We start from the raw sequence: 23,519 nt of genomic DNA, 5'->3' as shown, positions 1-23,519 counted from the left end.
CTCCATGCTAAACTGCGTGTCCGAGACTGATTTTCACAAAACAACGTTTTGTGGAAATCAGTGAAGTGTTGAACTGGCTGGCTCAATGTCCAGATCTCAACCTCATCGAAGATCTTTGGGACGAATTAAAACACCGAATTAGCTCCACACCACAGCTGCCATCATCATCATCAGCATCAGCAGGGTAGCTTTGCGCGAGGAATGGAAGAATATTCTTCTTGCGACGAATCAGAAATTGGCTGAAATCATGCCCCGAAAGGTAAGTGCCATCATTCAGGCCCAAGGTGGTCCCAATCGGTACTAGTAATTAAAATAACGTAACTAATGTAATTAAAACGCATTTTCTTACCACATCCACGTGTCCAAATACTTTTGTCAACATACTGTACATTCGGTATGGACAACAACCAAAAGTGGATTAGCCTAACATACCTTAGATGAATACCATTTCATGAAGTAGGAAAAAAAAAAAAACGAGGCCACTACAGCGAAAACTCGGTTTAAGTCACAGATACTGTTCCTAGAAACGGCTAAGAAAACGATGCGATTCTATGTAAATTTTGCAGCACCGCCCTATCCGCCAAGTCAGCAATAATTACTAAACATCATCACAGAGAAAGCCAGAGTTGCCTTTCATGCGAGTGACTGTCCTTCTAGAAGCTATTGTAATTATAGTCTCCATTCAGTGTATCTTCAAAATATCTTTGAAAATGCTAGCTTGAGCTGACGAGACGTCAGGTTGAATGAAATAAATAATTTAATACTTAATTATTAAATTATTTATTTCATTCATGTTTCTGCGTAGTTTATTCCAGAAATTTCAACATGGGTCACTACAAATATGGAAATATCAATATTAATATTAATATTAATATTAATATATATATATATATATATATATATATATATATATATAATTAAACTTTTCGTAAAATCTTTAATAAAATTAGTTTATTAAGGAATTTAATTTTATTATTTTATAAATGTAATTGAATTTTTATTGCAACAATTACTATCGTTGATATTTACTCATATAAAAATGATACCTATAGATAAAAATGGAAAGAACACATACTGAAAATGAAGAGAAGCAGAATACCTAAACAAATTCTAAATTACCACCCAAAAGGTACACAATGCAGAGGAAGACCCTTAAAAAGATGGAATTGAGTCCGGAACAGACCACTTGACCTATAAACCTGGAAAGGAAGAAGAAGAAGAAGAAAATGATACCTCTCTTTCGAAAAAGAAATCATTTGATATATGATTGCATGAGGCGAATGCATTTTATGCCAGAAACTAATGTGGCGAATGTGATAGAAATGGTTGGACACCACTGAAATGGAGAAAAATACTGTATTTTTTTTTTAAAAAAAACGATGTATTTTACAAGTGAAACAATTACGTTACACTATTGATGTAACATCCTCTGCTGCAAATACGCAAGCCGCCATTGTAGTTATAATTCTGTAAAGATAAAAATAAGCAGATTAAAAGCATCTTACTTCTCTGTATTCTACCATTTAGCCTACTTAAAGGAATATGACAGCGGAATGGCAATCAGTATCAAGTAAAGGTTAGTTAACAATACAGAATGGAAATACACGAGGCAATCATATAACGTTGCGTTTCATATTATAGGCAAGTAAAGTTTTTTTTAAAGGAAATTTGAAATAAAAAAATGGATTATTATAATTTCAATAAAGTGCATTTCGCAATGACATTCTCATGTAATGATGAACTCCCTGCTCATCATGTAGAATATTTAACATTTATTGAATATATTTGCATTTATTAATTACATTAGTTAGTTGTTTACGAGGGTAAACAAATAAATAAATATTAATATTGAATAATATATGTGAATAACTATTATTATTCTTACATGACATTCCATGGAGTCCGTAAACTCATCGCTGAAGGATCAATTATCTGCACAATGTCATCCACTGCATACTACACAATGGTGCAATATTTTTGTCTGTAAATTGAATTGAGTTCTCTGGCCGGTTTGCCTGTTTTACTAGAAGAATTCGCGTTTCTGGAAGGGAAGCCACCCTGCCACTTCCATGTGTGACCACCTAACAAATATATAGAATAATACTGTATATGATCGACTATTTCGACAAATTAATTTTTCGACTCGTCTGCCAACGACTTGCACATCATTAAAAAGAACAGCATTTGTCCGATACAAACAACCAAAAAGAACAAATTACAGCTATTATACGTTTAAGAGACATTCTTTTAAGATAATAATTTACTGTACTACATAATTTTTAAGGAAATTATATGTTTAAGTTTCTTAAAGGTTGAGTATTAATTAAAACATAAAGCCCTAAACAAACACGAGACTGAAGTAAATAATACTTTCAAATAAATAAATATGCCCATCTTTTCCTAAGAAAAAAAAAGAAGAAAGAAATTAGAGTAGTTGTAAATTTCCCGTTAAATAGCAAAACATAAATAAGAAAATAAATAAAAATGAAAAGGTAAGCCATAGTACCAATTAAAAATTTGAAATAAACAGTATATTGAAAAAATTCGAAGTAAATTTATTTCGATAAAATCTTGAAAATTAAAAAAAAAACATAATTTGAATCATCCAGTTTTTAATTTATTTATGGTTACAAGAATACTGCGGCGTAGTGGAAATTAAACTTACAGAACGATGCACCAAACACAGATGTAGTTGATGAGCAAATGCACTCCTGACATTCCTAGGGACGTGCGTGTGAAGGCAAACGGAAGCCAGCAGCCTTTTATTGCATGTTAGAATAGAATTCAGAGAGCAGGGGCGAATGCTTGTCTGGAAATTCACGCTTGCTCTTGTTATCATTCGGGGAGTGAGAGTCAGTAATTTGAATTACTAACCATTTAAAACTATATATTTAGAAATTTATGTACATTTAATCATACAAATACAACATTTATTTTACAAAAGATATTCTATCTTTTTCAATTTAGCTATCTGAATACAAATTCTACCCTACGGTTCTTCTTCATGAACTGGTCAATAACATCGTCATAAAAAGTTGGTTGTAACTTAATTTTCCCAAGCAACACGCACGCTTGTAAAGGCTGGCTGAAGCTCACTGGCTAGAGCCACTTTGTTGCGTATGGACTGTGTTTAAGACGACGTGAAGGGAGCGGAAATGGCTATGCGCGCGCATGAAATCACAGTGCTGTAGCGAGGACCTGGAAGCTCCGACAACCGAGCAAGCCAAGGTAGCTTTGACTAGATGAGCAAGCGTCGGCCTTCGATACACAACGGAAAGCTCAATTATTGCTGCGCAAGCTTAAGACGTCTTCTGTCTATAAAAATAAAAGCCTAAATGGAATGCTTATAAATGCATACATTTATTAACAAATACATATTACTTCTTTCTCAAGTGATAAGCTTAATGAGCAAGCATAGCATGCATGGAGAATTCGTTCCTGCCAGAGAGGACCTCAGTGAAAGGGGTTTGATTGTTGGAGTCAGGCTAGCAGGTGCATCTGTGACCATTAATACCCTGTGCCGCAAACAAAATACAGGCAGGATACAGCTGAGTAATTGTGTAAAAAATTCAACACCGGTCTTGAGACATCCATTTCAATTCAACAAAACCTCAGCGCCGGGAACTAAACAGAGTTCGATATCACGGTCTGGTTGGCTTACCCAAGCCTTCGATCACTCCATCAACGCACGCGTCGCGTTCAATGGTGCAAAAATCACAGGCAGTGGACTACACAACAGTGGAGGGATGTGATATAGTGTGATGAATCTACGTTCACACTTCTTCCTGCAAATGGGCGAATACGTGTGTGGTGTCGGCAGAAGAAAGTTTACCAGCCAGAGTGCTTGTTCCAACTGTCAAAGGTTTTGTTGGTTCTGTAATTCTGGGGGGAATTCTCATGGCATGGTTTGGCTACACTTGTTGTATAGAAAGGTAAAGTGGATACTGCACGTTATCTTTCAATAATAAGTGATCATCTTCATCCCATGTCGACACACTTTTCTCCTACGCAGCCAGCCACGTTTCAACAGGATAATACTCCCATTTATCGAGCAAATATGGTCACTCAGTGGTTTGTGGAACATGATGGTGAGTATCCTGTCTGCCATGATCATCCCAATCACTAGACTTAAATCCTATAGAACATTTATGGGACATTTTGAAGCGAGTTCTCAGGCAATGTTTCCCACCTCCAAAAAACAAAGGCGAATTGATCCATTTTCTATCGGATGAATGGTGTAAAATTCTTCCTATTGAGTTCCAAGCACTGACAGAGTCTCTCTCTCAAAGAATACATGCTGTACTAAACGTCCTAGACCAAGGCGATATTAACTGAAACATGTCACTGTTTCCATTTATTTATTTTTTTTGTCCATTACTTGTATATCTGTGCATTCTTTCTTTTCCATTTTCATCACAAGAAATTATTCAAAATAAATACATAAACAAATAAATCTGCTAACGTCTTTTATTCTACAAAGACGAGGACTTTTAAAAATTTCTAAATTCACAAGTAAGATGACAAAATATATTCTTCGTAGTGTCGAATATAAGTCCCTCCCCCCTCCTTTTTTTTAATAGTTCACGTCGTTTCTTGTGTATGAATAATGCACATGATTTTTTTTTCAAATTATATTATCATCTTTTCTGAAATTCAATGCAAAGGAAAATAAATTAAATGAATATGGATGCATTGAAATCCCAAGGACTAGAATACCTTTTATATCTTGGCATCATGGGAGTCCACTGCCAAACCTGGGAGGGCTCTATTACGTGACACTTTCGAGGAGTCGAAGGACTCATCTCAGGAGGGCACACTACTCTATACTCTAGTCCACAACACACATCTCACTGCCTCTCCTACTACTTAATTCACTTACTACACATAACTATCATCAACGCCATCTACCGCCCATCACCACCACCAATAGTATTTTTTGTATCTAAATTGAGTGTGTTCTTATGGTCGATGTGCCTGTACACGAGGTAAAAAAAACGCGAGTTTTCGAGAGAAAAACCCTACTACCTCCATATAATAGCGGCTAACTCGTCTTCAGTTGGAAAAAGTCCATATAAAGATTCCTCTCGTCACGATGAGAATCGAACTTAGGTCTTTTCCAGTCGAAGGGAGCAATGTACTGTTTGTACCGCAATGTACCAATTGCGCTACGGAGGCCTCAAAACTTATCGTGACCCAATAGAAAATACAATTGCACCGCTGATGCCAATAGGCTTTTTGTAACACTTCAGTTTGCAGGATCGGACATCCAATAGAACCAAGCATTCCACTGAATTCATTTTGAATAAACAGCTGCTTTTTCCTTTGTATTTACTTCTTGATGAGAGACTGTCTTGATAAAGATATTAACTGACGATAAGTATAATTCTAATACTTGTCGTCAGTTAATACTTATCTTCCAGTTAAAGATGTTAACTGACGCTAAGTATTAGAATTATACCTATTTTTGTTCTTTTTCATGGTAAGAAGAATTTGGTTTGTCTTTTATTTAAACAGTATACACAATGCAGTCCAATGTAATCTATTTTTACTATTTATTTTAAATTTTGATATGTTTATGTTTAATAAGTTGGCTTTTCTTGTGCCTACTTTTCCTTTAACAGTATACTTTTCATTTACCTCTTATTCGTGATTAGAACCATACTCTGCCACGTAAGGAATAATTCATCAGACAGCTCATTTTTATTAGTGTGAGAAGTGTATTGCGCTAATTAATAATTATAAATAAAAAAATCAGCTAACGCCTTTTTATTCCCTTATAGGGAGTAGGCGAGGCCGTTTTAGCCATGTCTAACTTTTGGAGACTGAGTGGCCAGTTCAATCTCCACTAGTAGACAATCAGAGATAGCTGGCCAAAGGCTATTACTAATCAATCAGCGCAGTGAAGAAGGCGGCTAGCAAGTACCGCCATCTCGTGGTCCCTAACCCTAACACAATATTTTTCATGTCTGAAAGTGTGGGTTCGACGCCCGATTTTCTCGAGTTTACGGGACGAAAAACCCGAGTTTCCAGGAGAAAAAACCCGCTTGCCCGTGCCAGAGATCAACTAACTCGGGAACCAGTCGAAAAAAGGCTTAGGAAAATTTCCACTTGTCAGTGACTAGATTTGAACCACCAGGTCTTCCTTCATGCAGTCAATCACCATAGAGTGCAAACGCCACTTCTACTGTGCTACACCGGCTCTTTAATCGTGAGGATGCTTCATCTTTCGAAATATACATACATTCTATAAGAACAGTGTATACGTGTTTGGATAAAATATCAAAATTATGGTAAAAATGAAAAAATAAAAATAAATAAACATGAAAAAATATTGTTTATTATCAATAAAATTATACAGTTTAGTATAATTCAAAATTACCTAAAAATAAAATCCATTCCTTTAATTGTAATTAAAGGAATGGATTTACAATTTTTGGACATTACGATCAAATCCTTTAATTGTAATGTCTAAATATTTAAAGAGACCGAGTAAACACGATGCATATAAACAAAAGTGGAACTGCACGACGGACAGTGCAGCATTACGCTAATAGCCCGCATCTCACTATGACGTCCATATGCTTGCGCGCGTAGTAATATGACACTGTGGTAAACACAGTGCTGCTAGCTTCCTTTGACCTCCTAAGTGCTACAAGATGGATTTTTATTATTATTTTTTTGTAAAATAAGAGAATTGTACAGGATTGTTGATGATAAAATTAAATATTACAAGCAAATATAAATAAATTAATAAATATATTTATATATTTATATATAGAGCCTGTGTAACTCAGTAGAAGTGGCGTTTGTACTCTACAGCGCTTGACCGCACGAAGAAAGGGTTTGGTGGTTCAAATCTAGTCGCCGCCTAGAGGAAATTTTTCTAAGCCTTTTTTCGACCGGTTCCCGAGTTAGTGGATCTCTGGCACGGGCAAGCGGGTTTTTCCTCCCGGAAACTCGGGTTTTTCGTCCCGTAAACTCAAGAAAATCGACCGCAGAACAGACATTAAATATATTGTGTTAGGGTTAGGGACCACGAGATGGCGGAACATTTGAGCCATCTCTCTTCACTGTGTACCGCTTAATTAGTGATAGCCTTGGGCCATCTATCTCCGATTGGTACCAGTGGAGATTGAACTGCCCACTCAGTCTCCAAAAGTTAGATAGGGCTAAATGGCCTCGCCTACTCCCGTATACGGGAATAAAAAGGCGTTAGCTGATTTAAAAAAAAAAAAATCGAGAAAAACTAGGGGTGCTGCAGTTCCGCAGTGCCTATGCACGAGTCTTCCCTGCTTATACAACAACATTAAACTCACACCGGAGGAAATATATAAGAAAGCTGCACAGAAAGTCAGAATTCGTTCAAAAATAAGCCAAAATCCTTGTATAACGCAAAACTTAATCCTAGATATATATACACAGAAAGTACATTCTATGGAAACAATTAAAGCGATATCTAAATAACGCAGCTTTAAAAACCGAATATAGGATAGCAAAGAATCACCTTACAACGCAAATAAGAAATGCAAAAAGAAACTACTATAGAGATAAATTAACCTCTGCACAAAACAGCATGAAACAAACCTGGCATCTGATCAACGAGATGCTAGATTGTGCTCCCAATACCACCGCTTCTGAAACCATAAAACACAGCTTCATGAAAGAAAATATCTATCCAACAACTAGCAAATGACTTTAACCAATAGTTTGTAGACTCCTTCCAAGAACTACACAGAAATATTTCTCCAATCACAAAATATGACCCTCCACTTGGACCACAATCAAAACATACATTATGATTCCTAACCATAAAAGAAGCAGAACTTCTCTCTGCAATACATCCCATCAAACCAAACAAAGGCCCAGGAATTGATGGTATAAGACCTAAAGATATCATACAACACGCAACTAGATTAGGCCCTATTCTACTAAAATTAATAAATAAAATATTTAAAACAGGACAGACACCAATTATGTTAAAGACTGCCATAATCACACCCATATACAAACATAGATCAAGAAATTTAATCCGTAATTAGAATCAATAGCAACGCTACCAATTATCAATCGAATTATGGAGCGGATCGTACTAAAGAAACTCACTGCATATACAGAGAAGTTTCATATCTTCCCCAAAACACAATACGGTGTTCAGAAAAATAGGGAACAACATCTCTCTTGTAAGACTTTACTGACGTAAATAATACCACCTTAGATAAAAACAAATTTGCCATGGTAGTCTTTATCGATTTGACTAAAGCATTTGACACACTCACACATAAGACTTATTAGAAAAGCTGAGACATGGTGGAATAGATACCTCTGCACATCAAAATAGAAAACATATCACACGTGTCGGGTCAAACCGAAGTAGAGAGTTACCAGTAACCTGTGGAGTGCCACAGGGAGCTGTTCTCTTCCCAATTCTAATCAACATTTATACGCACGATATTAATCACCTACCTCTCAAAGGCAAGATCTTCCATTACGCAGACGATACAGCTATGATATCCATCCATAATAAAGCAAGCATAGTTCAAACAGATATGCAACATGACATACATCTACTCATAGACTGGCTCACCAAAAATTCCATACACCTAAACTCTGACAAGACAAAATTAATCATTTTCAGAAATCCACTGACTCAACCAGTTGAAAAAAAATATATCACCATCCAACATCCACTCCCCAACATAAAAAAAAACACATACACAGAACAGTAAAACACTACCATCACTCAAGTTGAAACAATACGATACCTTGGAATTTACTTCGATGCAGAAATGAACTGGAATAGCGACATAAACCGTCTACAAAACAAACTCTGAATAATAACTGGCAAACTCTACAGGTTAAAAGACATAGTTCCCACGCGCTAAAAACACTAATATACAAAGCGCCATGCCAAAATATACTAAGATACGCTATAACAACAAACGCTTTATGTGCAGCCTACAAACTGAATAGATTGATCTCGTTACAGTACAAAATGATAAAACTGATCTTTTGGGAACAAAGAGAAAATAACGACTTTATATTCACTGGAATGTCAGAACACAAAATACTAACAGCAAAACACTCATGTCACTATGCAGCTTATCAAAATAATGCTAAAACATTATTTTGATGCCAATTACAGGACAGTTAGAAATACATACCGTATTAGAAGACCTCAGAGAACTAATTATATCACATATAAATGCGATAATCACTACGGAAAGACCACTTGAAGCTTCTACATCACAGAAATGCTAAATAAATTATCTTTTGAATACAGGAACCTTACATTTTTTTAAAAATGTAAGTTAAAAATGTAATTTAAAATTTTTTAAAATTTTTTCATGTAGTACTGTCATATCCTGTGCACCCCTTGAGGGTACATGGCAGGAATTTGATGATGAGGAGGAGGAGGAGGAACCTTACAAACTACAATAGCCTGAAAAGAGCCCTAAGGACATGCTATGAACAAGAAATACGCACCTACACACCTAACAAACTTAATGAAAACACAATATATTAGTTCAGGCTTTCCAGTTCAGACATTCCAAATTAACGTGTGCGTGCGTACGTGCGTCCCTGCGTGTGCGTGCGAATGAATTTCTCAACCTACGGGCTGTAGTGAATATCAAACCTATCAAACATCAGCCTACTTCCCAACACAGCAAACAAACCAATAAATAATAACTAACCGGTGTCATCTTCAGATAAGCTTACTAAAAAAGCTTCGAGGATGCAAGCTGGGAAATTACATCTCAACCGAGATCGACAAAAAGGAAGAAAAATCCATATATTACATTTAAGTGCAGTAGTTGCAGCGCTTAAATACATTAAATCAAAAATTGTAAATATATTAACTCATTGTAAATGTATAAATGCTGTACAAATGCAAATGTTATTCAACTGCAACTATAAAATACCAACTACAGTAACTATTATTAATACATTATACAGAAAAAAAAGGAAAATTTGTATGAATTTCTTTGTAAAAAAAAATAAAATAAAAATTGAACTATATGTGTTGTAAATATGTAATCACAATACGTAATCATAATTTTAATAATAAAAAAAGGATTGAATTTAAAAATATTATTATTATTATTATTATTATTATTATTATTATTATTATTATTATTATTATTATTATTATTATTATTATTATTAGAGTAAGGTATACGCGTGCAGATTAACTCCAATGATGTGATGCTGTCTCTTTTTATGGATCCGGTTTTTATTGGAAATCATTTAACTATATACATTGGTTGAAATACACAATAAATACTCTTATACTCTTGTAGTGGAAAACCTTGAATCCAGAAGCTGACACCAAACCACTCATTCGGTGAAATAAGAACAAGCGGCAAACCACCAGATTAGTCTGTTAGTTTTGTGCTCGAGCAGCAAGTCTGCGCCTTTCTGCATTTCGAAAGACAGATATCAACCTGTATCGATTTTCTTTATAGCATCACCAGGCTAATTCTTCTGTTTTCTTTTTTTTTTCTGCAAAGCATTTATTGAAAGAAGAAGAGTACATCAAAGAGAGTAACAGAATGGCAATAACTTACCAGGTTAAGCTTCTACAATACCACATACAACTCAGTGTCTTTTACTCTCACCTTAATGTTTTATTTCCTCTCTAATCCTATCAAACAGCCTTGAGATTCTAATATGATTTCTTGTTTCCGTACAGGATGCAAACTGCCTAGTGATGTTGTCGTACAAAAAGCAGACCCATCAGGTTCTATTTTTATTTATTTTTTAATCCAAACTGAAACTTCTTTCAATTTTCGAAGTACTTTCCGAACAACGAGCTTCAATCACACTTCCTTTTCCCTTTCCATTTAGAAAAGTGGATTGACAGAAATTATGTCATTTTACTACTACTACTACTAATAATAATAATAATAATAATAATGATGATAATAATAATAATAATCCTTGGTACGTGTGCTTTTAAGGCTGCTCAGATTGGCTTTCGTGATCTTGATTTTAGTACAAGATGGTTACTTTTATGCCAATATATATTTGTGTACAAATTGCTTGTGGAATAATAAAACCTGAGTTTCCGCCAGAGAAAACCCTTTCATCTTTCATCTCCGTATGAGGTCGGGGCTAACTCACCGTCGATTAAAAAAGCCCTGACAAAGTATTCGTGTTTTAGACAGGATTCGAATCAAGGCCTTTCCAATCAGAGGGCTTCGTCGAAACCAGTTGAACTACCGACGCTCTCAGTTTGATAATATTATATCTGCAGGCAATCACAGACAAGTGTTTTCCGCTTATATTTTAATAATAATCACCCCCCCCCCCGCCAAACACACACACACACCGGAAAGGTTGTGCCACACCAGCGTCATGTATGGGTAAGTGGTAAACAAGAAAGGATGAACCTGTTAATATGTTTTTTACAACTAAATATTGCAGTTCTTATGAGAACGCTAATAACTACTAACGGCAATGGATTCTTCAGGTACAGCACGAATAAAAATTAACATTTCTGGAGGCAGTAATATCACTGGATTCATGTGCTATGGAGTAATAAATATCTTCATTTTGATAGATTTTTTGAAGTTCATCAACACTGACAGCTAGCAATTCATGCTGTCCATCAGCTACAGGCAAAGTGCAAGAAGTAGTTGCCTGTACTAAATTAGTCTTATTTCGATTCGGATATGCTAGAACTTCTACAAGACACTTCTTAAGGATTTATCCATCGCTGTATAACTTACAGCGATGGGGTCAACCATAAAGTATATATGCTGCTTTTATAGGTTGCTTCAGGAATATGATTACTTTGTCCACAGAGAATAATTTAAAAATACTTCCTGCATTTTTATTTATTTATTTCGCTTTCAGTCACTTTCAGAAGGTGCAGGTGTCGCTTCTATTCTTTCCAATAATGGATATTTGTAGCCTGTGAGTCTAAAGTGTAATGTTGGTTTGTAACGCAGCTCTTCGCTTTTACAACCACAGCATCACAAGGTAAACACATCACTTTGTCTTCCACAGAAATTACGTAATGAAATAACTCCATTTTTTCCTTAATAAGTTTGGATTTTTCTGTGTTTGACTTTTTGACAGCCAGTACACAACTTAAATAAAGATTTGTACAAATAATTTTAAAGTTTAACTTAAAAAAATTTAATTAATTATTAACTTACTTAGCTCAAATAATAATGTCTCCCTGTGCAGGCTTAAAACACTTTTAAATCCCATTTAAATTGCCAGTTAAGTAATTGAGTATCCGCTCTAAGCCATGCACATCGCTAATAATAATAATAATTGAGAGAAAACACAAATTTGATCCGTTCAGATCGATTTAAGATAAATGAAGTTTATGAGAAAAACTACAAAGTATACCCTATTTGATCACAAAAGAAACGAAAATATTATGAAAGAATTAAACCAAGAACCAGTAATAGAAAAAAATAAAAAATATAAACATAAATGGATGGAACACGTACAAAGAATGAAAACAGAAAGATTACCAAAACAAGCCTTAAAGTACAAGCCATTAGGAAAAAGAAAACCAGGACGTCCTCTTAAACGATTCAACGATGACTTCTAAGGCCTGTTCCGGCCTTAGAAGTCATCGTTGAATCGTTTAAGAGGACGTCCTGGTTTTCTTTTTCCTAATGGCTTGTACTTTAAGGCTTGTTTTGGTAATCTTCCTTGATACGCATGATGATGATGATGATGATGAGATCGATTTAACTATGCTAAATGTAATAGTATCTGCGAAGAAAGAAGGAAAGAAAAAAAGATGTTTTTTTCGGTGTTTTTTTAGCCTTCCAAATCAGGTAGCCTATATCCTTTTCAATACCTCTGTCGAATAATGGGGGTAGACTGATAATATTCAGCTTAAGGCTCTGAGACGAGTGTATTTATAACTGTTGAGAGTATTTCTGAAACGAAACATCGACTAACTGTAGAATCGGATGAAAAAATACCCACAAAAGTTCATCTAATCGATGAGTGCAAGCGAACTTACAATAGTCTTGCAACAGTCTTCTGCAAATGATCTGTTTAAGAATGAAAATTACCCCGAGCTACGCGACACTATTTTGTCATCACAGGCTTTTTTAAGTAATATGATAATTGAAGGTTAATTATCACATTACTCTTGTTATCCATAATCTTCTAAACAGCTACGAATCAGCTTGTTATGATTATGAGACATTTTACATTAGTTGGCTTGTAGTGAGCAAGCGATGCACAATATGCAGCCTCACGCTGTCAAATCGAACTCTCCTCCCCCTTCCAGCGGCGTGGCCTGTTTCAAGAAAAGGGATTCTGGCGAACTCAGCGAGTATTCTTATTCTCGATACAAATGGATCCTTTCCTAGTTGCAGGAAATGCCAACTACACCCACTCCGCATAGGTCGTAACGATCTTCTTCGCCCGGCGAAATACTATCACCTAGCCTCAATTAACGAATTCCATGTTTGGTTTCCAGAACAGAAGCATCGGTTTCTGCTCTCCTCATTCTTCTCCGTGTATTGTGAGTCTGTGTAGACAGACATTTACCTTTAACCGCTCATGTCACATCAATAACCTCTTCGGCGTCCAAAAAAAAAAACAAAAAAAAACATATTATACTGACATCGGAGGTCGCGGTATCTCTCAGATAAAATTTACTATCAAACATCACAAACCTTTACATAAGATGTGTTAAACCAAACTGACAGCAAAAAAAATGCGGAATATCACTCGTAACATATGAAAGCACAGTTACGCATGACCTCCAAGCTATGCACTGAATTGTGTAAGAATATTTATATTAAACATTTTGCATGTATCTGTCAGATCAGCTGCGAGCTCCGCAAGGTTAAATGCGCGTTAATCAAAACTCTTGCCGCGTATATCAAGGGATTGCCGCAATTAATTTCTCAGCGTTAATCAAATCCAGCGTTAAGCAAAACCGCGTTAAGCAAGGGTTACCTGTATATAATTTCTTGGTGTCTTTGATGTATAGTAGAACCGAGGTAAAAAACTTTCAACATTTTCCTCTCATCGAGCGATTTTTATTAATAATATCTAGCACATTTTGGCTACTTGTATATGAGATATACATGACTTCAACCTTGGTATCTCTCCCCGGCTGGCTCCCATGAGACCTGAATAAAGGGCGAAATCGACCTGGGGTAGTAATCCCCCCCCCCATTATGCATAGTGTTCTGAAGTGTCTGCTTTGCATTATGGGATACATACTAAGGCAAGTGATGTGAAGTCATTAGGCTCTATATAACAAGTAGCTCAAACCTGAATATATTTCATGCGCAAAACATTGTTTGGCTTCGTTGGGAAAAGGATTAAAACCAAGTATATAATTTATTGCTATCTTTAATATATAATAGAACTAAGGTAAACACTTGCAGCTTGTGATCAATATTATTATTATTATTATTTTTTTTTTAATTATTGAAGTTGATTATTTCCCATCTTAGACACCAGATGGCAGCAACATTCAGTGATTTACAAAAATGGAACAAACAAAATCAAATAGTTACGACCCCTCCTCACCCCAAAAAATAATAACGAAAAATAAAATAAAAAATAAAGTAAAACAAGACGATTTTATAGTAATTACAATGTTGATTATAATAGTGTGTATTATGAATTAAAAATAATGAAAACCCGAGAGAGAGAGAGAGAGAGAGAGAGTAGTAGTAGTAGTCTTCTTCTTCTTCTTATTATTATTATTTAAATATAAGGCACCAGATGGCATGAATAGTCCCTAAAGGTGTCGCACGGAACATAAGCAAATGAAAATTATTGTCAGTATCCATATAGTACTTATTTTGTACAATATACTTATTTAATAATTAATTAAAAAAACAGCATATTTTCTAATCCAATTAAAGATAAAAAGTGTATTTTCTTATATAATTCATATGAGAATATGATGAAGAAAATTGTTCATTATTATATTCGGTAGATTTTTTAAAAATAAGTCTTAGTGCACGTACAAGTATATCTCGAAGTTTTCATTCGTAAATCCCTTCTGCGAGTAACCGAAAAGCACACAAAGAACAGCCAGCCAGGCAGGATAGGACTAACATAACACAAATCTTCACGGCCTTGGCTACATCAGCGTTATGTTAAAAGAGTGCAATTCTCTTCAGCATTGATAATTCCTTATTAACAATGGGGGACTAATGAAATTAGAGAGAAATTAAACTGATGCATTAATAAATCCTAATGAGATGCTATACCAATGGCAGTTATACATTTTAAGTGAGATGTTCCTGACACGATTTATTTTCACAACAACCATTTATGTTTATTGTTTTACCGATACTGACTGAAATTACCCTCACGGATACTAGGAACATTTTCAATATGGTTTACGACGGCTTATCTTTCTCTTTCAGGGATACAACGAGTTTTCTTTTGTGGATATATATATATATATATATATATATATATATATAATAAAATTATAAAAACAGAAAAAAATATTACATTTACTGTGTAGTTCTCTGCTTAAACAAGAAAACATTTTCAATATTTTTGTTTGTGTATATGTTACCAAAATGTTACCAACATTTTCAATATTTTTGTTTGTGTATTTGTGTATACGTTACCAAGTGCGCACGCGCGCTTGGTAACGTCCAGCACTAAACTGGCAAAATAAAAATAAAAGAAAAAAAGGAAGGTCGAATTCTGGGACACTGAATACAGAAACTTTTAAACTTTTTCTAGGCCTTTCTTCAGCCGGTCTCAACTTAGCGTGGACAGGTACGGTTTCCCTACGGGAACTTGTGTTTTTAAACGCACTCAGTATACCGTCGACAGGGTGTAGCATAGAGGCAGCCTGCCTCACGGTGCGGCTTAATAAAGGTGCTCGTTCAGCCATATTGCGGTAGGCGCCGTCGCTAAGCTGACAATTCCTGTTAGCGTAGCAAGTGCGGAAAGAAGTTTTTCCAAGCTTAAACTGATTAAAAATTATTTGCAAACATCGATTTCCGAAGAAAGATTGGTTGGTCTAACAATTATATAGATAGAGGCGGACATAGCGTATAATTTAAATTTAGAAGAGCTTATAAACATTTTTATTGCGCGATATCACCATAGAGCAAACATTCAATTAATATTATGTAATTGTTTTGTATTAATATTTCTCTTTATATAAGCAAAATAGCAATTGGAGATTTTCTTATATTTTTGTCTTATAATCCATCAGGGGTGATATTTAATTGTTTGCCTCAAGGCGCGATCTAATCTGGCGACGGCCCTGAGCGCGCTACGTATGTTCCCACGATTTCACAAAATATTATAGTCAGAAATACAAACTGAAGGTAGAGACCGACTGTCGACTGATTTCTTAAAATGTTAGGACTAAAGCGTGCCAAATAGTCCCTTTCCACTTAAAAGGAGTCCAAATTAAACAAAATAATAACTGAAGCGACATACACAGGCGTTGAACTTTACCTAATGTTGTTGTCATTCTGGTGAGAGAGAGCGCAGAAGGGCAAAAATTACGCCCAACAACTTTTGCATGGGATTAGAAGCACCATTAATGGCAGTTGTCAATGGCTGAGGGAGAAGAGTTCCACTAGGAATCTTGATTTTACTAAGAGAAGAGGTTACCTGTAAAATTTAATTGGAAAGAAAAATAGTTAAGAAGAGAGCTAGTGTTATAAGAGTAAACAGAATTGTTGGTTATTCTGGTTGATAGCCGAGCAATTTTCTTTACGTCATTATTGCTTAAATCAGAGAGCTCAGCATTTTAGCCGTTTGAGTTTACTGAAGCTTCTCCCACAAGTGAATGTAGTAACTGGCATGGAACGTGAAATCCATAAAGTTACTCCACTGTCTGGAATCGACTTGCTTTTTTTTGCAATAGGGTTGAGTCGATATTAGAAAGCAATAAAAATTGCGATAAAAATTCAAAATCTGTGGAAATATCCTTTATCTTTTCTATTTCCATTAAATTATCATTTGAGTAAATCAATCGAGAAAATCTACATATTTCTATTTTGGTGTCTTCTTTGTCTGAAGCAAGCGCTCCACTCGCCACGTCCTCTGTCTGGTTCTAGGTTTGGGGATTATCCATCCCATCTGATAAATGCTGTGGGAATGATGCTAAATTGATGCTAAATTGCATTTATTTCAGTGTACAGTACATAAATAAATGAACTATTCTCTCAAAAGAGAAGAGACTGGTGTAATTTCAGTTTTATGACTCTTACAATTTTAGTAAGAATATTTCCTGCTCTAGAGAATTCGTCTTTGTCAACGTTTGATAGTAAGCAAAATCTTATTTAGCGGAATCATATTCAGTGTTCCTTTGTCAATTGTTCTAAAGAAACTGGAATTCCTTTCGAAGAGAGTCATGAAGATCATTCTTTAGAAGACACTTTTTTCATATTTAAAAAACATGATTTGGGTATAAATTTAATTTTATTTCCTCTTTCGTGCAGTTGAGGATAACTTGTTGAATCAGTTATTCGAAAAAAACCATTCATCACATTTTTTGTGCATTTTTTTTTCTGAAAAAATAGTCATTTCTAGGATTTAATGGTTTACTTGATTACTGCGTTTTGCAAATACTTCACGAGACAAACTAGATGCTTGTTTCTGCATGTTCTCATCATTTATAAAGGCATAATATACATATTACGCTAACACTATTCCATTTCTTCAAGCTTTTTTTTAAGGAAAGAAAATTTGATGAGTATTTTAGGGGTCAAGATAGTGGCAATATGACTGAATGCTGCAATGGAAGATGCCACGAGACTATTTCTTTCAAGACAGAAATATTTGATGCGTGCTTTTTTTGATCCGTAATTTTTTTATGTTTTAGTAACTTTTTGATCACGACACTGAGTGAAATTCAACTTATTTTGACGTTTAAAATTAAATTCTGCTCAATCTCAAAATCGTTTTTACACATTTGCAGGTCAATTTTTGTAAAAAAAAAATCTCTGAATATTTTAAGAAATTCTGCAAGTCTCGTGATGGCATCTTTTAAACTGAACCTGATATCAGAAAATGGATGTTCTTTTTTTGGCGTAAAATTGTCACAATCACAGAATTTCGTTCTTTATACGATTCTCTCCTGCAGATATTTTCGGTAGAAAGCATAAATAGAAAGCCAGATTTGTACCATGCTTCATACAGAATTCGTGTTTTGTTGGACTGTCAGACCAAATTCCTAAATATTGTCTTAAAGACGATCTTAATTTGAGCTAGCTATTTAAATCTGTCTCTATATCTCTTAGTATTTCTGAAATACAACTTTCAAGCGTTTACGAAAACAACATGAACTAATGATGCTCATTTGTGGTTCGATGGTTATTTTACCAGCACTCAATTGTAGGCTAAGTACTTATTGAATATGCGGTGCATCACGCCACATCTTTTATGCCTTCTGGAATTCAACGAATTTTCAGTTCAGTCGTGATACAATAAGTGTTACCACAGTTCATTAAACTCCTTTTAGCTTCCGTATAGTAGACACTCAAAATAATAATTGTTATTAGCTTCACGTCTGGAGAGAAGATTTGTTTTTCACAATTATGTATCCACGGAGGCAAGAATAATTTCAAATCTTCCCTAAACAATTAGAAGCAGGTTATATATTATGATTCAAAATTCCTAGTATTCAGTTGGTATTCTCAGCTGGCGAAAAGCTACTCAGTTAATAAGAGTAATGTGTAATTGACCTCATTTATTCAAATAAAGCAGTCATTTGAACATGGACTGGTTTGCTTTAGATTATCGCAAAGAAGCTAAGGCTAAGAGTTTGAATGATATTTATTAATTTGGTATTCTTCTGGCCAGTTTGCTTGTTTTGCACGATAAAAAACCCGAGTTTCGGGAGGGGAGAACTTGCAGTTTGGAAACCATTAATTTCAGATCGAAATATGAAAACGAACTACAGTGACCTTAGCAATGATGTAATCAAACTGAAAAAAATACTGTGATCAGATGAGAGTCATGTTATTTTACACTGACAGCAGATCTACAGAGTAGAGATGATTACTTCAAGGAATGGATTATTCATGTCTCATCTGCACTCTCTATGTTAAAGAATATTTATTGTATTTCTCGAACTTTGATGGCCTTTCATGATGATCGAGCAACATTTATCATTCAGTAATTTCAGAAATTTAATGAGTAGTTAAATCGCAACCTTTCTTGGACGCTCCAGTCTTCAAAATCTCAGTTCAGTTTTAAGAATCTAGAGTATGCTTCATATATCGTATTACGCTTCGTTGTGTATTGTCCACATCACAAAAAAAAAAAAAAAAACCCTAGTAGGGTTGCCAAAATTGATTTTTAACGCATTTTTAGTTGAAAAATAAATTTCTATGTAGGATAAAAGGAACACTACCTATTAACCATGCATGTATTCCTTGATTAAAATTAAATAATAGTATTTGCTTTAATAATAAATTTACTCATAATGTTAAATTGTGTTATATTGCAAAATTTTAGAAATTCGGTTTAAATTATGCTTGATAAAATTATATGTTTTATTTTTATTCACGTTTTATCTTCATACAAACAAATCATAAACGTTTTTACGAGAAATAACTTCACGGCTCGATGTTTTTGTATACTCAGCGAGCAACAAAATTTATCACAAGCATCCTCGGAATATGAGTTTCCTTAAGTTGCTTACTTCATGTATAAACTTTTATTTGCTTAAGCTATGAAAAATTATGAATGAAAACAAACAAACAAAAAAGACATTTTCCTTGGCAAGTTCATTATAATATAATACTCAACCTAGAAAAACTTTCCACAATTATTTCGTAAATTCTAGTTCTAAATGCATTTTAATAAAATTTATGAAACAATTATAAAAAATATATTTATATACTTTTTATTTGTTTATTTTTAAATTTATTAAAAAGACTTCAGTTTTCTGCACACATTTTCTCCTTATTAGTCAGCTCTGACAACCCTCATTGATTCACAAGTGCTCCGAACTTTCAGACACTCACAACCGATGATTCGAATAAATCGTTGAAAACACATGAAGGTTCTCAAGATAAGAGAATGCCAAAATTTGGCCAGCAAGCTATGTACTGTATATCATATACTTAAAATTTTATTTAACTTTTCCCCTTTAAATTAAAGTAATATGATGATAAACTATGAGAAGTGAGTGGGTAATGTATGAAAAAATGCATTCTGCTTAAAATTGCCCAAACTTTCATATGATTATCAGTCTTCTCACTAGATGGCAGCACCAATAGTTCATATAGTCAAGAGAGTAAGTACTTGATCTTTAACATTTCATTTCATTTCAACATTTTATAACAAAACACTAATTGATACTTGGAAAAAAAAACACTGATGTTATTAGACTAAGATCTCTAAATTAATTCACTGCTGATAATGCCAGCTTGGTTGGCCGAGTGGTCAGCGTATCCACTCTCCAGCCAAAAGGCTGCGGGTTCAAATCGCAGGCATGGATGTTTGTAACCTTTGCAACGAGCTGCCCAGTATTGTACTACGTACTAGGATCACGTGCATTTGCTAACGCTAGTGTCGCCGATACTTTATAGTTTACTATATTCGGCAAGAAACTCTCTGATTCCAATCTTTGAGTTTCTTATTCGGTTTTAAAACTATGTGGGATTTAATATCCCCTTATTTTAAGTAATGGATGTTTGTGATTGTGAAAATACTAGTGATGATGGGCGGTAGATGGCGCTGGTGTAGATGCTGGTAGTTGGTGGATTGAGCAGTGGAAACAGAGTTGTAGAGTGCCCTCCCTCGATGAGTCATTGGACTCCCTGGGAGTGTTACATAATAACAATAATACATTATTATTAATTCTGTTTTGCCAAATGTTTTTTTTTTTTTTTTAAGGAAACATGAACGTGATAATGGAAAATCTTCAACCTGGTGTAAGAACACAGAAATCACAGACCGATATTGCACTGGTATTTGGAACGTGTGTGGACAAAAAAAAAAAAAAAAAAAAAAAACCTCTTTTAATTTTCCCGTTTGGTTTATTAGCATATTCGCCCTCCGATTAAACTGTTACAGGTTCGAACCCTTCATTGGTAATGAATGTTGAAGTGGACCACCGCCCCTTACTGGAGATCTGAAGTAGCTTGAAAAATTCCATGTTTGATCTCATCTCCAGTGCTAGATTTCTGGATTATGTCATATATAGTAACATAATCCGGATTTAAGCCTGTATGAATATATGCATACAGGTTACAACCTACTGTCCCAAAGAAGCTCTTTCATTATTTATTTCATTTCAGTAACCAAGTTCAAAAGTTCCATTGACAAAGAGTTATGGTCATGTCAGAAAAGCAAAGTGAATGACCAAGTTTTGTCGTAATTACAGTACTGCAGCCCTATATATAAGTTTATAAAATTTACAATATAGAATAAATCGAGAATCTGCACACCTTTTCCCGGAGTGATCTACTTACAGTTCATTTTTACTACTTTGAATCTACAATAAAAATTGTTTTCACATACCACTTAAAATTAAAGAACAAATAATAAATAGAATGATGGTGCCCTCTATTTTCAGACAATTCGATTAAAAAAGCACTCTTGTAGTTGGAATAAAAATTAGTATTAAAATTATTTTTTATATTTTATTTTTTGAGTCCTATTTCCTATACCCTCAGCCTTGCTACCCCACCAGAGTCTATGAATTTTATAGAATCAAAATATACTTGTAGTTAATGATATTATTTTTTATTACTGTAGTTAATTATATTTTTCTAAATGAATTATTATTATTATTTGCTCAAGGGAAGAAAGATGAGTCATGAAGTGTATCAATTTCCTGGAGGATTTATCGTCCCACGGAAATAATATAACCTGTACGAAATGCAGTAGAATTCTACACTTAAAATGTGCCGGCTTTTCAGAAACAACCTGTCAACGTAAATCCAATGCAACACGCGAGGAATGGAAATGCTTACTCTGCAGGAAGAATAAAGAAACTCACCTAAGGCAGCCACCTACGACGCAGCCGGTTATACTGGACGCAAAATCAGATGACGAACTGAACAGACAAAAAAAAAAAAAAAAAAAAAAAACGCAGGTGAGTCCTATAATTTCAACTCTATAAATATACTAATAGAAAAAGGGAAAAGGTCTAGAGACTATAAAAGACAGCTTAGTAGATCTTGTGCAAGAACTCTTTGACAAACAGAAAGAATAAATAGCAAAAAAATCTAGCGATATGAAGATTTGGTCAAAGATAATAATTTAGCATATAATATGAACGTTTAAATCAGCAACAACATAAAGATCTTGTCATAAACGGTCTTTCTGAAACTACACCTACAGAAAACGTCAGAGACGTAGTTTTAAAATTAGGCCATGCAGTTGATATCCCCTACATTTTAACGACATTCAGACCGTAAATCGTATTCCTAGGAAGAGCAAAAAACAAGGCTTGCCACGACCTGCACTAGTCATAGTTCGTCTTATAAACAAGTCCACAAGAGACAATCTCATAAAAGCCAACAGACAGAAAAAACCAGTTGCCAAGGACTTGAACGCATCGCAAGACAATACATCAATCTTCCTATCCGAATATTTAACACCATTCAACCAGAATCTGTTGTACCAAGCAAGAAAAGCAAAAACAGAAAAGATTACCAATTTTTATCGATCAGAGATGCCAAGATATTCTTGAGAAAGTCACAAACTTAAAAGCTCAGAAGACATAGAAAGGCTGCCAGAGTGAAAACAAAACAAAGTCTCCTAATTAGTTCAAAAAGAAGACCACTATAAAAATGAATGTGAACCATCAAGACAGATGCAATAACACCAGAATATATATCAGAAATATCACCAGAATAATAATAATAATATATATATATATAGATTTTGCGTCCGGTATAATCAGCTGAGTCGTAGGTGGCTGCCTTGGGTGCGTTTCTTTGTTCTTTCTGCAGAGTAGGCATTTCCAAACATCAGCCTACTTTCCACAGCAATCAAATCAATATATACAGGGTGTTCGGGATAAATTTGACATATTTATAATTAATTATATTTTTCCGTAAGTTACATGTATTAACACACACTTCTCTTCATTTAAAAGTTTGGACCCTTCTTCATTCATATACAAGATGTCAGAAAGGATGGATAGCTGGAACCCACCTGAATCATGGAAGAGAATAACTTGTATCATGATGATTCGTGCCCGCCATCAAAATAAGGATATTACGACTGCTGCCCAATGCTCCCTGAATACAGTAAAAACAATCAGGCATGAACTAGAGACTTGCAATGGTGACTACGAGGATGTAGCAAGAAGAAAGATCCCTAGCAGACGATCTGATTGCGTTCGTACAGCAGAATTCCTCGCAAATCTGCAGGAACAGGTGTTGAAGAACCCTGGCATTGGAATTCGGGCTTTGTTCGTGGAGTTGCTAACTGTAGTCAAGCCCTGGATAACAAGGGTAGCCAATGGTAGGCCGTATGTATGGCAGCAGGATTCGGCCCCTTGCCACACCTCTGGGAAAAGTCAAAAATGGTTGTCTGAAAATTTCTACGACTTCACCAGTCCAAATGTT

The sequence above is a fragment of the Typopeltis vanoorti genome, chromosome 5 (genome assembly GCF_054136105.1).
Source record: "Typopeltis vanoorti isolate ZY-2024b chromosome 5, IOZ_Tvanoo_1.0, whole genome shotgun sequence".
Taxonomy (NCBI): Eukaryota; Metazoa; Arthropoda; class Arachnida; order Uropygi; family Thelyphonidae; genus Typopeltis; species Typopeltis vanoorti.
Note: the sequence above shows the minus strand (reverse complement) of the source record.